This window comes from Cervus elaphus, chromosome 9, assembly GCF_910594005.1.
Source record: "Cervus elaphus chromosome 9, mCerEla1.1, whole genome shotgun sequence".
NCBI classification, from domain to species: Eukaryota; Metazoa; Chordata; class Mammalia; order Artiodactyla; family Cervidae; genus Cervus; species Cervus elaphus.
In genome coordinates, this window is record NC_057823.1 from 56586819 (window position 1) to 56599421 (window position 12603).

The 12603-nt window shown below is 38.0% G+C and overlaps 1 protein-coding gene and 1 non-coding gene across 2 annotated transcripts in view; both read left to right on the top strand.

Moving 5' to 3' along the window:
• The window catches only part of KCTD16 (potassium channel tetramerization domain containing 16), a 293925-nt gene that overhangs the window by 46739 nt on the left and 234583 nt on the right, over positions 1-12603 (top strand). The gene's annotated exons all lie outside the window — the stretch shown is intronic.
• LOC122701130 lies at positions 1588-1695 on the top strand. Its single transcript, XR_006342977.1, has one exon. It is a non-coding gene; the product is annotated as a U6 spliceosomal RNA (small nuclear RNA).

Below are 12603 nucleotides of genomic sequence, written 5' to 3' on the forward strand. Positions count from 1 at the left end.
TTGCAGCCTAAGGCAGGTTCTTTTTTTTCTCATCTCCTTCTATCTTGTTTTTCTCCTCCCCTTGCTCTTCCTCTTTTCCATCCTCACTAGGAGTTGATGTCTCTACTATCAGGAATTTGTTTGGTCAATGACCACAAGGAACTCAGTAGGTAATTTCTATGACCTGTTGTTTAAAGCCAGCCATGTCCAGAGCTATATCTAAGTCTCTTAATAGAGTAGAATTAATAGTATTGTAATTTAGATGTATCTATTTGGGAAGGGATCCCAATTCCATTCAGGATATTGTATGCTTCAAGATTCATGGTCATCTTGCTGTGTCTCACACCAAACCCCCTTTCGTTGTCATCTTTATCCCCAAGCCAGCGTATTTTCTTCTGCTACCGTGCCAACAATTATTACATATTTACATACTATGTGATTATATATTACAGAAATATATCCTATATATCACTTCTCTTCTAGTTATGGAATATTGGAAGCTGGGTATCAGTAAACGTTTTTTATTATGATAATCCTCAAATAGCTATAAAAATAGTGAGAGTAGTGTAGTGCACCCATTTCAGGGACTAGGATACTTCATGTGTTCGTGTGTCCTCATGAGCACCAGAATTGTGACTGGCACAGAACACGTACTTTATACAAGTTTCCTCATCAAGATGATTGTATGTTCATCAAATTTATTTCTTTTTTAAAAAATAGGGAAGAACTTTGTATAATTTCTGTACTTGGAGACCTTCTTCCCTTTTTGAGGTGTTCAAAAATGAACTTCTTGCCTCCATGTGGCTATAGAAAATAACAGAATCTTTGTTTTTTTTTTTTTTTAAAGAGGATCATGTGGTCATATTTTTGTAGTTTTCTCAAGATCTTATAGTTGATTGGAGAGGAACTTATAACAGGCTTTCTCCTATCCTAAAAAAAGTGTCCCTTATTACAAGTTGAAATGGTGGCTCTTTGAAGGTAGTTAACCTTGAGAGATTAAATGCTTCTAAAAGAGAAGAAAATATACGTCTACTAATACCAAATTAAATGCAAATGGAATCTGGAAGCATGTTTTATACTTAGACCTTTAAAAACAGTTGTTTCATATAAAAGTCTCTGTTTTTCTTTATCAGGGATTTTAAAAAGGATTGTTGTCAGATACGTTTTTACTAAATCACCATTGATCCCACCTGGGACTTTGGAAAGAAGCAGGCAGTTGATTGTGGGCATCTCTAGGGTAACAACCTGTTGTCTATGGGTCTGTGTATCTAAGGCCTGGGTAGGTCTCTGGACAAAACCAATCTGGTTGGCAAATGCACATGCTAGCACTCACTACATTATATGGAAAGTGCTTTCCTTAAGATAAAGTGGACAACCCAACCAGAACTCCTTCTTCCTTTTTGAATGTGTTGCCTCTTGCTCCAACTAATTTCTGACGTTGAAGGAAGAAACCAAATCACCTTTGACTCTAGAAAAAATGTAGTTCCTGAAGCTCAGCGTGAGTTCATTTCTAGAAGCAATTTATCTTGCTTGCAGCACATCATCAGACAATCGAGGGACATATACAATTATCAACATTTAGCAAAGAGGACAGCTTCAGTCAATTAAGTGCCCTCTTCGGCAACACATGTACTAAAACTTGAACTATATAGAGAAGCTTAGCATGGCCCCCATAGCAAGGATGACATGCAAATTTGTGAGGTGTTCCATATTTTGGGGTCTTCCCTGATGGCTCAGATGGCAGAAAATCTGTCTGCAATATAGGAGACCCAGGTTTGATCCCCAGGTTGGGAAGACCCTTTGGAGAAGGGAATGGCTACCCACCACAGTATTCTTGCCTGGAGAATTTCATGGACAGAGAAGCCTAGCAGGCTATAGTCCATGGGGTCACAAAGAGTGAGATATAACTGAAGACTAACTCTTTCACTTTTAAAACCAAGCATAGAATTTTGAGCAAATAAAAACCTTTGAGAATGTGTGACTCTCTTACAAATGATAAAGTGGAGATTTGGAGAAATTAAGTGGTTTAACTGAAGTCATACAGATAATTACTGGCAGAAGTATATTTCTAGAAGTAGGTTCCTGGCTCATTTATAATCACCCAGGGAGATAATAATACTGTATATGCCAGACCTATACTTCTTCCATCTTTTCTTCCACAAATTGTACTGGGATGCTTTCAAACCTCCAGTGGATAAAATGAGGTTATGTTGCTATTGTCTGGGCTTGAATCCAGGCATATCAGATCTAGATGCCCCCTTTCTCAAACTGTGTTCTTCACTGACCAAGAATTACCTGTGAGAACAGGTACAGCATCATATGAACAGAAGAAAAAAGTGCAGTGGTGATTCTTTGAAAGGATACAAACATCATATTTTCCATTCTGTTCCTACTATTTGGAATCAAAAGACAAAGAAAGTCTTTGATTACTCTTAAGTGCTGTAGTCTTGATCAAAACAGTTGACTTCTATGGACCTCTTTTATCTCATTAAAAAAAAGTGATTAGGGAGATTGCAAAGTATTGTGCTAAGAGACAGATTGTCAGATTATCTGTTGTAGGTAAATCTGTCTGGCTTCTGCAAACAGAATCATCTATAAGTTAGTTTTTAGGAACAGAATATAAATTTACATCCATATGTTCATTATTATCTGTGTTGCATTAAGGACAGTATCAAGGAAGACAAGCAACTGTGATCTCCAAAAAGTCCCCAAGGGACCTTTTACTAGTGATATTCTGTCTACCTGACTTCCCCTGGGGATAGGCAAAAAGGAACATCTTCTTAGCAACACTGCAAAAGCAACAAAAAGTCCTAAGAGGCTTAGTGATCAAACTGGGAAGTTTTTGCTAAAGGAAAATCATAGTTTACTAGAATTTTAGGACTTTAATACCACTGCCTGTGAAGAATATGAGCCATCAATGGGATTACACATATTAGGTGAAACAGAAGCTCAGATAGTAAGTGTGATCAACATCGTCTATATAGAACTTGAGAAAGTGTTTATTGATAACAAAATCTCTAAGCTATTAACAGTCTTTCTAAGCGGGGAGTAGTGAAAGATCAGAATATACAAGGTGAACGCTGTGGCAAAAATTTTGCCTTTTTTAAGCAATATGTGCATCATGCAAAATGATGGGCTTGATGAAGCACAAGCTGGAATCAAGATGGCCAGGAGAAATATTAATAAGCTCAGATATGCAGATGACACCACCCTTTTGACAGAAAGTGAAGAAGAACTAAAGAGCCTCTTGATGAAAGTGAAAGAGGAGAGTGAAAAAGGTGCCTTAAAACTCAACATTCAGAAAACTAAGATCATGGTATCCAGTCCCATCACTTCATGGCAAATAGATGGGGAAACAATGGAAACAGTGAGACTTTATTTTCTTGGGCTCCAAAATCACTGCAGATGGTGACTGCAGCCATGAAATTAAAAGATGCTTGCTCCTTAGAAGAAGCAAGCAATATGTAGACCATAATCACTAAGATTTTTTTATATTATTTCATTCTACTTTATATTTCAGATACACACAAACACATATATATATATCTGCATCCCTCCCAAATATTTTTTAGAGGGCAGAGGTATCTGCATTATTTACCCCAATGTCCCCCAAAGCATGATATTGAAATACTGAATTCAAGGAATTGCTTTTATTCTAAAACACGCCTGCCACCACCACCACAGTACAGTAACCTCAGTTTCAGATAATTGTAGGAGAAAGTTTTTATAAATATTCATGAATAATAAAATGAATCATTTTTTACCTGCAAGGTAGGACCAGTTCAACTGAAGGCTCCCATGGTTAGTGAATCACTAAGACAAACTATTTGTTTCAAGTTTGCAAATCCTGAAATTGTTTCAAGCAACCATTTCCCTTTTCTTCATCTCGAAGTAATTAACATAAGTTTAGGCATAGCTTCTTGTTATACTCTTGGAGGTCAGATTATCATGGCACAGTATTTGAGACCACCAACTTCACCTAGGATCCCCCAACATCATGTTATCAGCCCCAGAAAGCTGGAAGACCTAGATTGCTAGGAGCTATTTAGATCATCTGTAGCCACATTTTCCCTTGGACTCTGTGTACATCTTTCTTAATTCATTGAGCTATACTCCAGTGTTTCAATTTCACCAACATTTATACTATTTGAGACTTTTATTTTTTTATGTATCAAACATAGTATATTTGCTGTGTGTCAGAAGACTCAATCTTATTTCCTAGAAATAATAAAATATGTTAAATCAAGACACAGTGGCCAAAGACACGGGAAGAACACTGTATTCATACAGTGTTCTGAGTGCCCTGGGCCTTTATAAGGTACCTACAGACTGTAGTTCCTGCCCTCAAATAAACCTATAAATGAGGAGATAGGTGTTGTCATGGTTTAATCATAGGTATTTATCATGTTATTCAAGTGTTTGATGTGTTTTTTAAATGACTAACTTGAATAACATGGTAAATACCTATGATCAAACCATTACAGCATTTAAATGTACCCGAAAAGTGCATTTTATGGCAGAAGAAGAACTAAAGAGCCTCTTGATGAAAGTGAAAGAGGAGAGTGAAAAAGTTGGCTTAAAGCTCAACATTCAGAAAACTAAGATCATGGCATCTGGTCCCATCACTTCATGGCAAATAGATGGGGAAACAGTGGAAACAGAGGCAGATTTATTTTTTGGGGCTCCAAAATCACTGTAGATGGTGACTACAGCCATGAAATTAAAAGACACTTACTCCTTGGAAGGAAAGTAGTGACCAACCTAGACAGCATATTAAAAAGCAGAGACATTACTTTGCCAACAAAGGTCCATCTAGTCAAAGCTATGGTTTTTCCAGGAGTCATGTATGGATTTGAGAGTTGGACTATTAAGAAGCTGAGCACTGAAGAATTGATGCTTTTGAATTGTGGTGTTGGAGAAGACTCTTGAGAGTCCCTTGAGCTGCAAAGAGATCCAACCAGTCCATCCTAAAGGAAATCAGTCCTGAATATTCACTGGAAGGACTAATGTTGAGGCTGAAACTCCAATACTTTGGCCACCTGATGTGAAGAGCTGACTCATTTGAAAAGACCCTGATTCTGGGAAAGTTTGAAGGCAGGAGGAGAAGGGGATGACAGAGGATGAGATGGCTGGATGGCATCACCGACTCAATGGACATAAGTTTGAGCAAACTTTGGGAGTTGGTGATGGACAGGGAGGCCTGGCATGCTGCAGTCCATGGGGTCACAAAGAGTTGGACATGACTGAGGGACTGAATTGAACTGAACTGAAAAGTGCGTTTGTGAACAGAGGCTAACAGCCCTTGTGCGCAAGAACGTTTCATTCAGCTGGGAGCTTACAATATCTCGTGTGTTTAAAAGTATAACCAATGTATGCTGTGATTGAAATATTAGATAACACAAGAGATAATGCATGATTGTATACAGTTGCCATAAAATTAAAATAGATCTTAAGGGCATTTGCAAAAGTTCCTGGGGAAAGAAATCACAATTATTAAGAGTCCTTGTATCCTTCAGTCACTGACATATACTTTTTTTTTGGCTGTGCCATGCTGCATGCAGGATCATAGTTCCCCAACCAGGCATTGAAACCATGACCCTGACGTTGAAACATGAACTCTTATCCACTGTACTGCCAGGGAAGTCCCCTGACACAATTAAGTCCCCTTTAATTTCAAAGTGTGGGAAATAAGGAAACTACTCCTGTTTCTTGGATACTTACTATTTTCCAACTTTCTACTACTATACTATATTTTTTTACACTTGGTCTCATTTCCTCTGTACAGCTCTATGAATTCAATGCTATTTTACCCATTTTAGAGATGAAGGAGTAGAAGCAAGATTAGTCATTTACCTACAGAGAGAGATGACTCTAAGTAAGCAGGGAAGCTGGACTCAAATCCAAGGCTGTCTCAAAGTTCCACTCTTTACCACCCCACACTTCTGACTGAAAACTTTTGGTGAGCTGTAGCAGGTTCTATATGCATCGTTTTGAGAACAGTCAATGGGTTAGCAGGTTAGACACGATCATAGATGCTGCCTGATCAATCTCAAATTGAGATGATCTTCTAAACAAATGGTATGCCGTTTCCTTTCCTATAGTCACTGTAGGATTTTGATGCTGTTTCTAAATGTAGGGGATTCTGAGACAATTACAGAACCGATAGTTGGAGGCAAAAATTCACCCATTTGCAGGCTGCTCCATATACCTCAAACCTGGCTGTTGGCATTGTGCTCAGGTAAGTGACTGAAAAATGGGTGTTTTAATGCCTTTGAATACATCCTTTGAAGATTGCCTTCCTTTACAGAGAGAGAAAATATGTTTTCTTAGTGTGTGTGTTATAACATGCTTTGTACTCAGTGGCTGCTCTTTGATGTTGTCTGAGTAGATGATGGTGATGACACCCTGAGTTCCTTTCTTTCAGGTCAAGATGATCAGGCTCTTTGCCAACCCAACAGGACAAATAGGTGTCCTACCAAAAGTTAGAGAAAAACCTGCAGTCATTACTTATTTTGAAATAACATTCGCTTATAATATCTTACTCTTTGGGCTTTCCTGGTGGCTCAGTGGTAAAGAATCTGCCTGTCAATGTAGGAGACATACGTTTGATCCCTGGCTCAGGAAACTCCCCTGGAGAAGGAAATGACAACCCACTCCAGTATTCTTGCCTAGGAAATCTCATGGACAGAGAAACCTGATGGGCTACAGTCCATGGGGTCACAAACAGTCGGACATGACTGAGGAACTAAACAATATCTTATTGTTTGTTTAGGATGCCTTGACCACAGGAATTTAGTGGTTCAACCATTTTCTGTCATGTCAACATGTTCAATACTGTCTTGTCAAGGTGATGAATCTTAAGGTGGAGCAGGAGTTTGCAATTCAGTCCTTGAGGACTTTGCACTCCATCTTTCCAGTCCATATGAAGTGATTGGCATCTATTCAGATAAATAGTTCAAAGGCTAAGTAAACTTTGGTACACAAGGGGAAATATGAGCACCCAGTGGCCAGGGAGTAGATTTGGCTCCATTCCATATACATAGTTCATGTATCAGGAGATAAGAAATCCTGACTGCTAAGGTTGGCTGGGGGCAACCCCTGTGGGTCCATGTACAATATTCACACAACTGGAATCATAGATATGGTCCAGGATGCACCAGTGATCAGCTGGAGTGTGCTCTTGGATAGCATGCAGGGTTTGAACTGGAAAAATCTCATCTGTGCATTGCCTCTGAGCATTTAGAAGGTAAGTTTTTAAAAAATCTCAGAGATATGACGTATAGAGAAGGAACACCATTATCTGTAGCCTTATGAGGGAACAGTTTCCCCCAGACAAGTACCTGGATCCATTAAAAGGGGCAAGGAGCTCAGTCCTCTTCCAGGGAGGGCAAGGTATAGAAGGCAGATAAGCCCTTCCTATTCCTGAGAGCAAGTAATATGATTGCTTATTGCCCACCTCCCACTCAAAGAAAACAAAGTTGTGAGATCAGGGAAAATGTAAGAAAGCTATATGCTTACATGGGCACAACATAAGCATATATTTGGTGTGGCATGTTGAAAAAGTGGTTGCCTTTTTTTTTTTTAAGGCTTAGCTTTTGCCTTGACAGTTTCACAATTAAAGCCTTATCTTTGAGTCTGTATTTACCTTGCTGAAAGAGATCATTATCCTCAGAAAATGTTCTATCCTATTGGTATTGTTTCTTAAGTAACTATTAATACCATTTTTATGAACGGATATAATTAACTCAGAGACTGACAACTTTCTTCGAAATTCTCTTTTCTGTTTCCTAAGCATACTCTCATCTCTGACTGTACCTTGTAAACATCTGTCAGGAATTGATGAAATGACCTCATTTGGGTCCCAATCAGCTCAGCCACAGACTGTCACACTAAGACCTGATATCACTGATGTATGGTAAAAATGAACAAACTAAAGAAAGCATTGTAAAGGTAAAACCTCCCGGGCAAATCAGCCCCCACCCAAAGATTCCCTTTATACAAAGCTGGGATTTTAGGAGAGAAATGTTGAAGGAAAATAATTATTAGAATAATAACTTATATGTGTGATTAAAACACTTGATGTCTTGAAAGCAGGGGGTTTTCTTAGAAGAAGATTAACTTGAAAAATGAATGTGCCAGAGGCTTGCTTTAAGTGTCTCAAGCCTGCCTTCTCCCTCTCTGCTTCTGTGAAAGGGTCAAATTTGACCCAACATATTACCTTATCCTTTGTACCTCTCTGCAGAAATTCTTTCATCCAGAGTTTTCAAAGTGTTTTACAAATGTAAATTAACAAGCCTTATCACTTCTCTCTATAGAGATGGTTCATTTTAAGTAACACAGAAACTTACCTAAATGACTTACTCAAGGTCACCTGAGAAGTCCTTCATGTAATCTGAAAATGGATATTCAAAGTGTAAAACATACCTCCCAGCCTCGCTGCAGATACAGACGTATTGCATCCCTTGGCAAGTGCCATTGAAGGGATGAATAACCTTTAATCTTTACAGGGAGGCTTCTTCTAGTTGGCCTTTTCTCAGCCTCACGAAGAACCCACATACCTGGAAACGCAGACCTTAGCTCTCTTCTTTCCTAGCCCACTCAAAGCTGAGTGAGGACAGAACATGGCTATTTTTTACAATCTTAATGAATTATTTTGATTCAATAATTGACCATGTTTTCTTTCATGCCCCCAAACTTGTCTATTAATCCAGACAACAAATATTTACTAGTTGTTTTTTTTGCCACTCATTGTGCCAGACTCCAGAACACACTACAGTCATGCTCCTCCCTTCATGAGAAAGACAGTAAACAGGAAACAGATACACTGAGTCAGTCCCGTGTAGATGATAAACATCGTGAGCTAGGTGAGGTGGGTGGGAATGGATAGATCAGGGAAGACTTCTGTAAGTGAGTGGCATATGACCTGAGACCTGGAGCGTGAGAATGAGTTAGATTTTCAAAGTACAGGAGGAAGAGTGCTCCAGGCAGAGGTAACAGCCAAAGTAAAGACCAGAGCTCAAGTGGGAAAAAATTTGGCGTATGGAAAGATGGCCAGAGCTTAATGAGCAAGATTGAGACTAGTAGGAAATGTGGTTGTAGAGGAAGGGTGGAGCTTGTGGGTCCTGGGAAGCAGTGTGGATTTTATCCTGAGAACCATGATCCAACCACGAAAGGTTTTAAGCCTGGTGTTAACATAATCTGATTCGTGTTTTAGAACTAGTGAATTTTGGAGAATATCCTTTCTCAGCAAGCATTTTTATCTGTCTTTACATAAGATTCACCAGGCAGGGCAGGTTTTCTCATGCCTCACACCCACTGAAAGAATATGAGTAGGAAATTGTATGTGTTCTTCCTACGTTAATCCTTACCACACCAGTTCCCTAAATACTCAGGAATTCAATGTAAAACATTGTTTTATAAAGCAAAGACCTACCTCCTACTGTGGAGCTGATTCATCCAGTTTTTTCATCCCTGATTAGCTAGTCTTCTTGCCCTTTACACGGAGGAAACTGCAGTGTTCCTTTGATTTATCTGTCCTCCTTCCCTGTGACCCCTAACAGCACATGGCACAGACCTCATCACTTTGTACTGACATTAAGTGGTCCTTTGCCCAGATTTTCTGTTTGTGAGCTCTTTGAGGGCTGCGAACTATCTTACTCACATTTATATCCTCAGTTGTTATCACAGAGGAAGGTCCAGAGTAGGTGCTCAAAAAACAATGAACAGGTGAATGAGCAATCATGGATTGTCACAAATCAGGACACATTGGAGTATAAAAGGCAATGTGACTGATGATTATGCTGGGGCAACAGTGGACTGGACGCCCACTGAACTGGAATGTGTGGTCATCTTGATAATCATTGTAATGAATTATGAGAAAAATTGTAAATTCTCTGATTCTGGAGGTCTTTTAGAAGGGACTGTTCATTTGCCCAAGCTGGTTTAGACCAATGGTTCTCAAGGCATGGGAGACATAATAGCACAGGAAATGTCTGTAGGTGGCAAGGGAATCAAGATAATAATATTTATTCACACTGTCATAATTCCATTTTCAAATTAAATCAATTTCAATTTCATGGGTTTTGTCAAAATCCATGTATGACCTTTAGCATACATATATATATATATATATATATTTAAATCTTATATATTTTACTTCCAAAGATTTGTTTAAAAGGAAGTTTTATTTCCCAATCCTATCTGGTAAATGATCATAATTTGCCATGAAGGAAGGCATAGAAATAAATATAACTAACATAATATTAAATTCCAGCCAAATATCATTTTCTCTTCAAAGGGTCTGATCCTGAGATTTGTTCGCTTTTCATTAAAACAAAACAAAACAAAACAAAAAACACAAAAAGGAAGATCAGAAGAGGTTTGAAGGAGCCAAAGATAAGCTAGCTCTTAATGGAGAGTTTCTCTTTTAAATAATTAGAAATGGTAAAGTACCCATATATTCTATTACTATTTGTTATGTAGAATATATTCTATTACTATTTGTTATGTAGAAATTCTGAAGTAAAATTGAAAGGTCATACATACATACATAAATGAAATTAATTTAAAAATTAATGATTTAGAAAAAATAAATATGTACATATACTGTTTATTTTTGTACTCTTCTTCTCATTATAAGAATTGTGCATGCTTATTGTTGGAATATGATCCTGGAAAATACTTATAGCATAAAGCTGAAAATTAAAAACAGATGATCACCATTTAAGAACAAATGCATTTAATACATGAGGATTTTTTCTTTTATAAATATGATGATTTTGACTCTCAAAATGTTCATACATGTGTAAATCTAAATTTACATAAGAAAAAAGGATTATGGTTCCATTTATTAAAAACAATTAACAATAGAATGACTTTAAATATGAAACCTTTCCTTTTAATTTGCTCAGTAATTCTCTAGCACTCCAGGAGTTAGGACTTGGTGTTTTCACTGCTGTGGACCTGGGTTCGGTTGCTGTGGCCTGAGAACCAAGATCCCACAAGCCATTGGGCACGGCCAAAAAAAAAAACGTTTAATTTGCTCAAAATTTATATACATTTAATATTGAGGACCATACTTATGAAGTAACTTAAGACACATCTTTACTAAATACAATTTCATAGAATTTTGGTCAGTTATAGTGAGATGAATGAAGTTTCCTTTTGGAAATTGTGTATTTAAAATCCCACTTTTCTTACCTGCCAGAGAGGTACAATTTCTGGCTCCTTACAGACTTACTTTCCTACTGTGGAGGAATAAAAGCATAGCAGATTGAATTGTGCTCTAATTTTCAGTGAGAGGATACAGCTTTGAACCTATTGCCATAGCAAACCAAGAGGTGTAGGGAGATAACTGTCTACTTATAAGAATGATATAGGTGTGGGAAATGTCTATTTACATTTTTTTCCAAAGCAGAAAATCAGCACTGTGCAATGTTATTATCTTAGCCACAGGCAGCCTAGATGGTTTAAAAAACAGCAACAACAGCAAGTAGAACAATAACCATCCACACCGATGTGATAACCTGCTGTTCCACTGATAACAGATACTGTTCCTCTCCCTTCCTAAAGAGTTCTCTATTCAGACCCAGAATGGCTCTACCACCATTTGATTTCAATGTTATGGTGTGAGGTTGGGATTACATGATCTTGTTATAGCACTTTGTCAGGAAGCGATGCAATTAAGAAGATAACCCTCCTGTCCATTCCCACCAGCTCCACTCAACTTTAGTATAAATACTAATACATTTTAAGGACTGTAGTCTCCAGGAAGACTAGGAATCCATGAAGTTGTCTTCCTGTGCTGAAAACACTTGTTGGTTCCTAGAAGACTCTTCAACAGTGTTGAATGAGCTATCATCATAATAGCTACTCTTCCTAAATACCCAAGATGTATTTGTTGTTCAGCTGCTAAGTCATGTCCAACTCTTTGTGACTCCATGGACTGCAGCTTCCCTGTCTTTCACTATCTCCCAGAGTTTGCTCAAACTCTTGTCCATTGAGGCGGTGATGCTAGCCAGCCATCTCATCCTCTGTTGCCTCCTTCTCCTCCTTCCCTCAATCTTTCCCAACATCACGTTCTTTTCCAGTGTGTTGGCTCTTTGCATCAGGTAGCCAAGATGTATCAGGTGCTGTGATTTATTGTAATAATTCCAGTTCTCACAAAGACTCTAAATTGTAGTTGTTATTAGCTGTATTGTCACACTGAAGAAACAAGTTCAGGAGTGTTAAGTTCATACAGGGATGGGAGTAGAAATTAAAGTTATTATAGATTTGTCCGATGCCAATATTTCAAGTGTTTCTCTTACAGAATGGAAAAGAGTTATATGGCCTCAAAAAGGGCTTCATATATGAAAGGGAAAACTCCAATGGTGCAGATTCAGATTTTTTTGTATGGTCTGATAATAGTGACATTAAAAAAAAAGAAATCCATATATGAATATGTTTCTGAGACTGTGAGACAGATTTTTTAAATGAATTGTCTCTAAAGGGTTTGGAGGAACTTTGGTGACTGATAGACATTATTAACACATTTAGGCTCTATTTAGAAAACAACTATATATGTATGTGCGTCCATTGTCTCAATCTTCTTTTTCCCACTGTCTAATCATGCTTCAGGCTTCT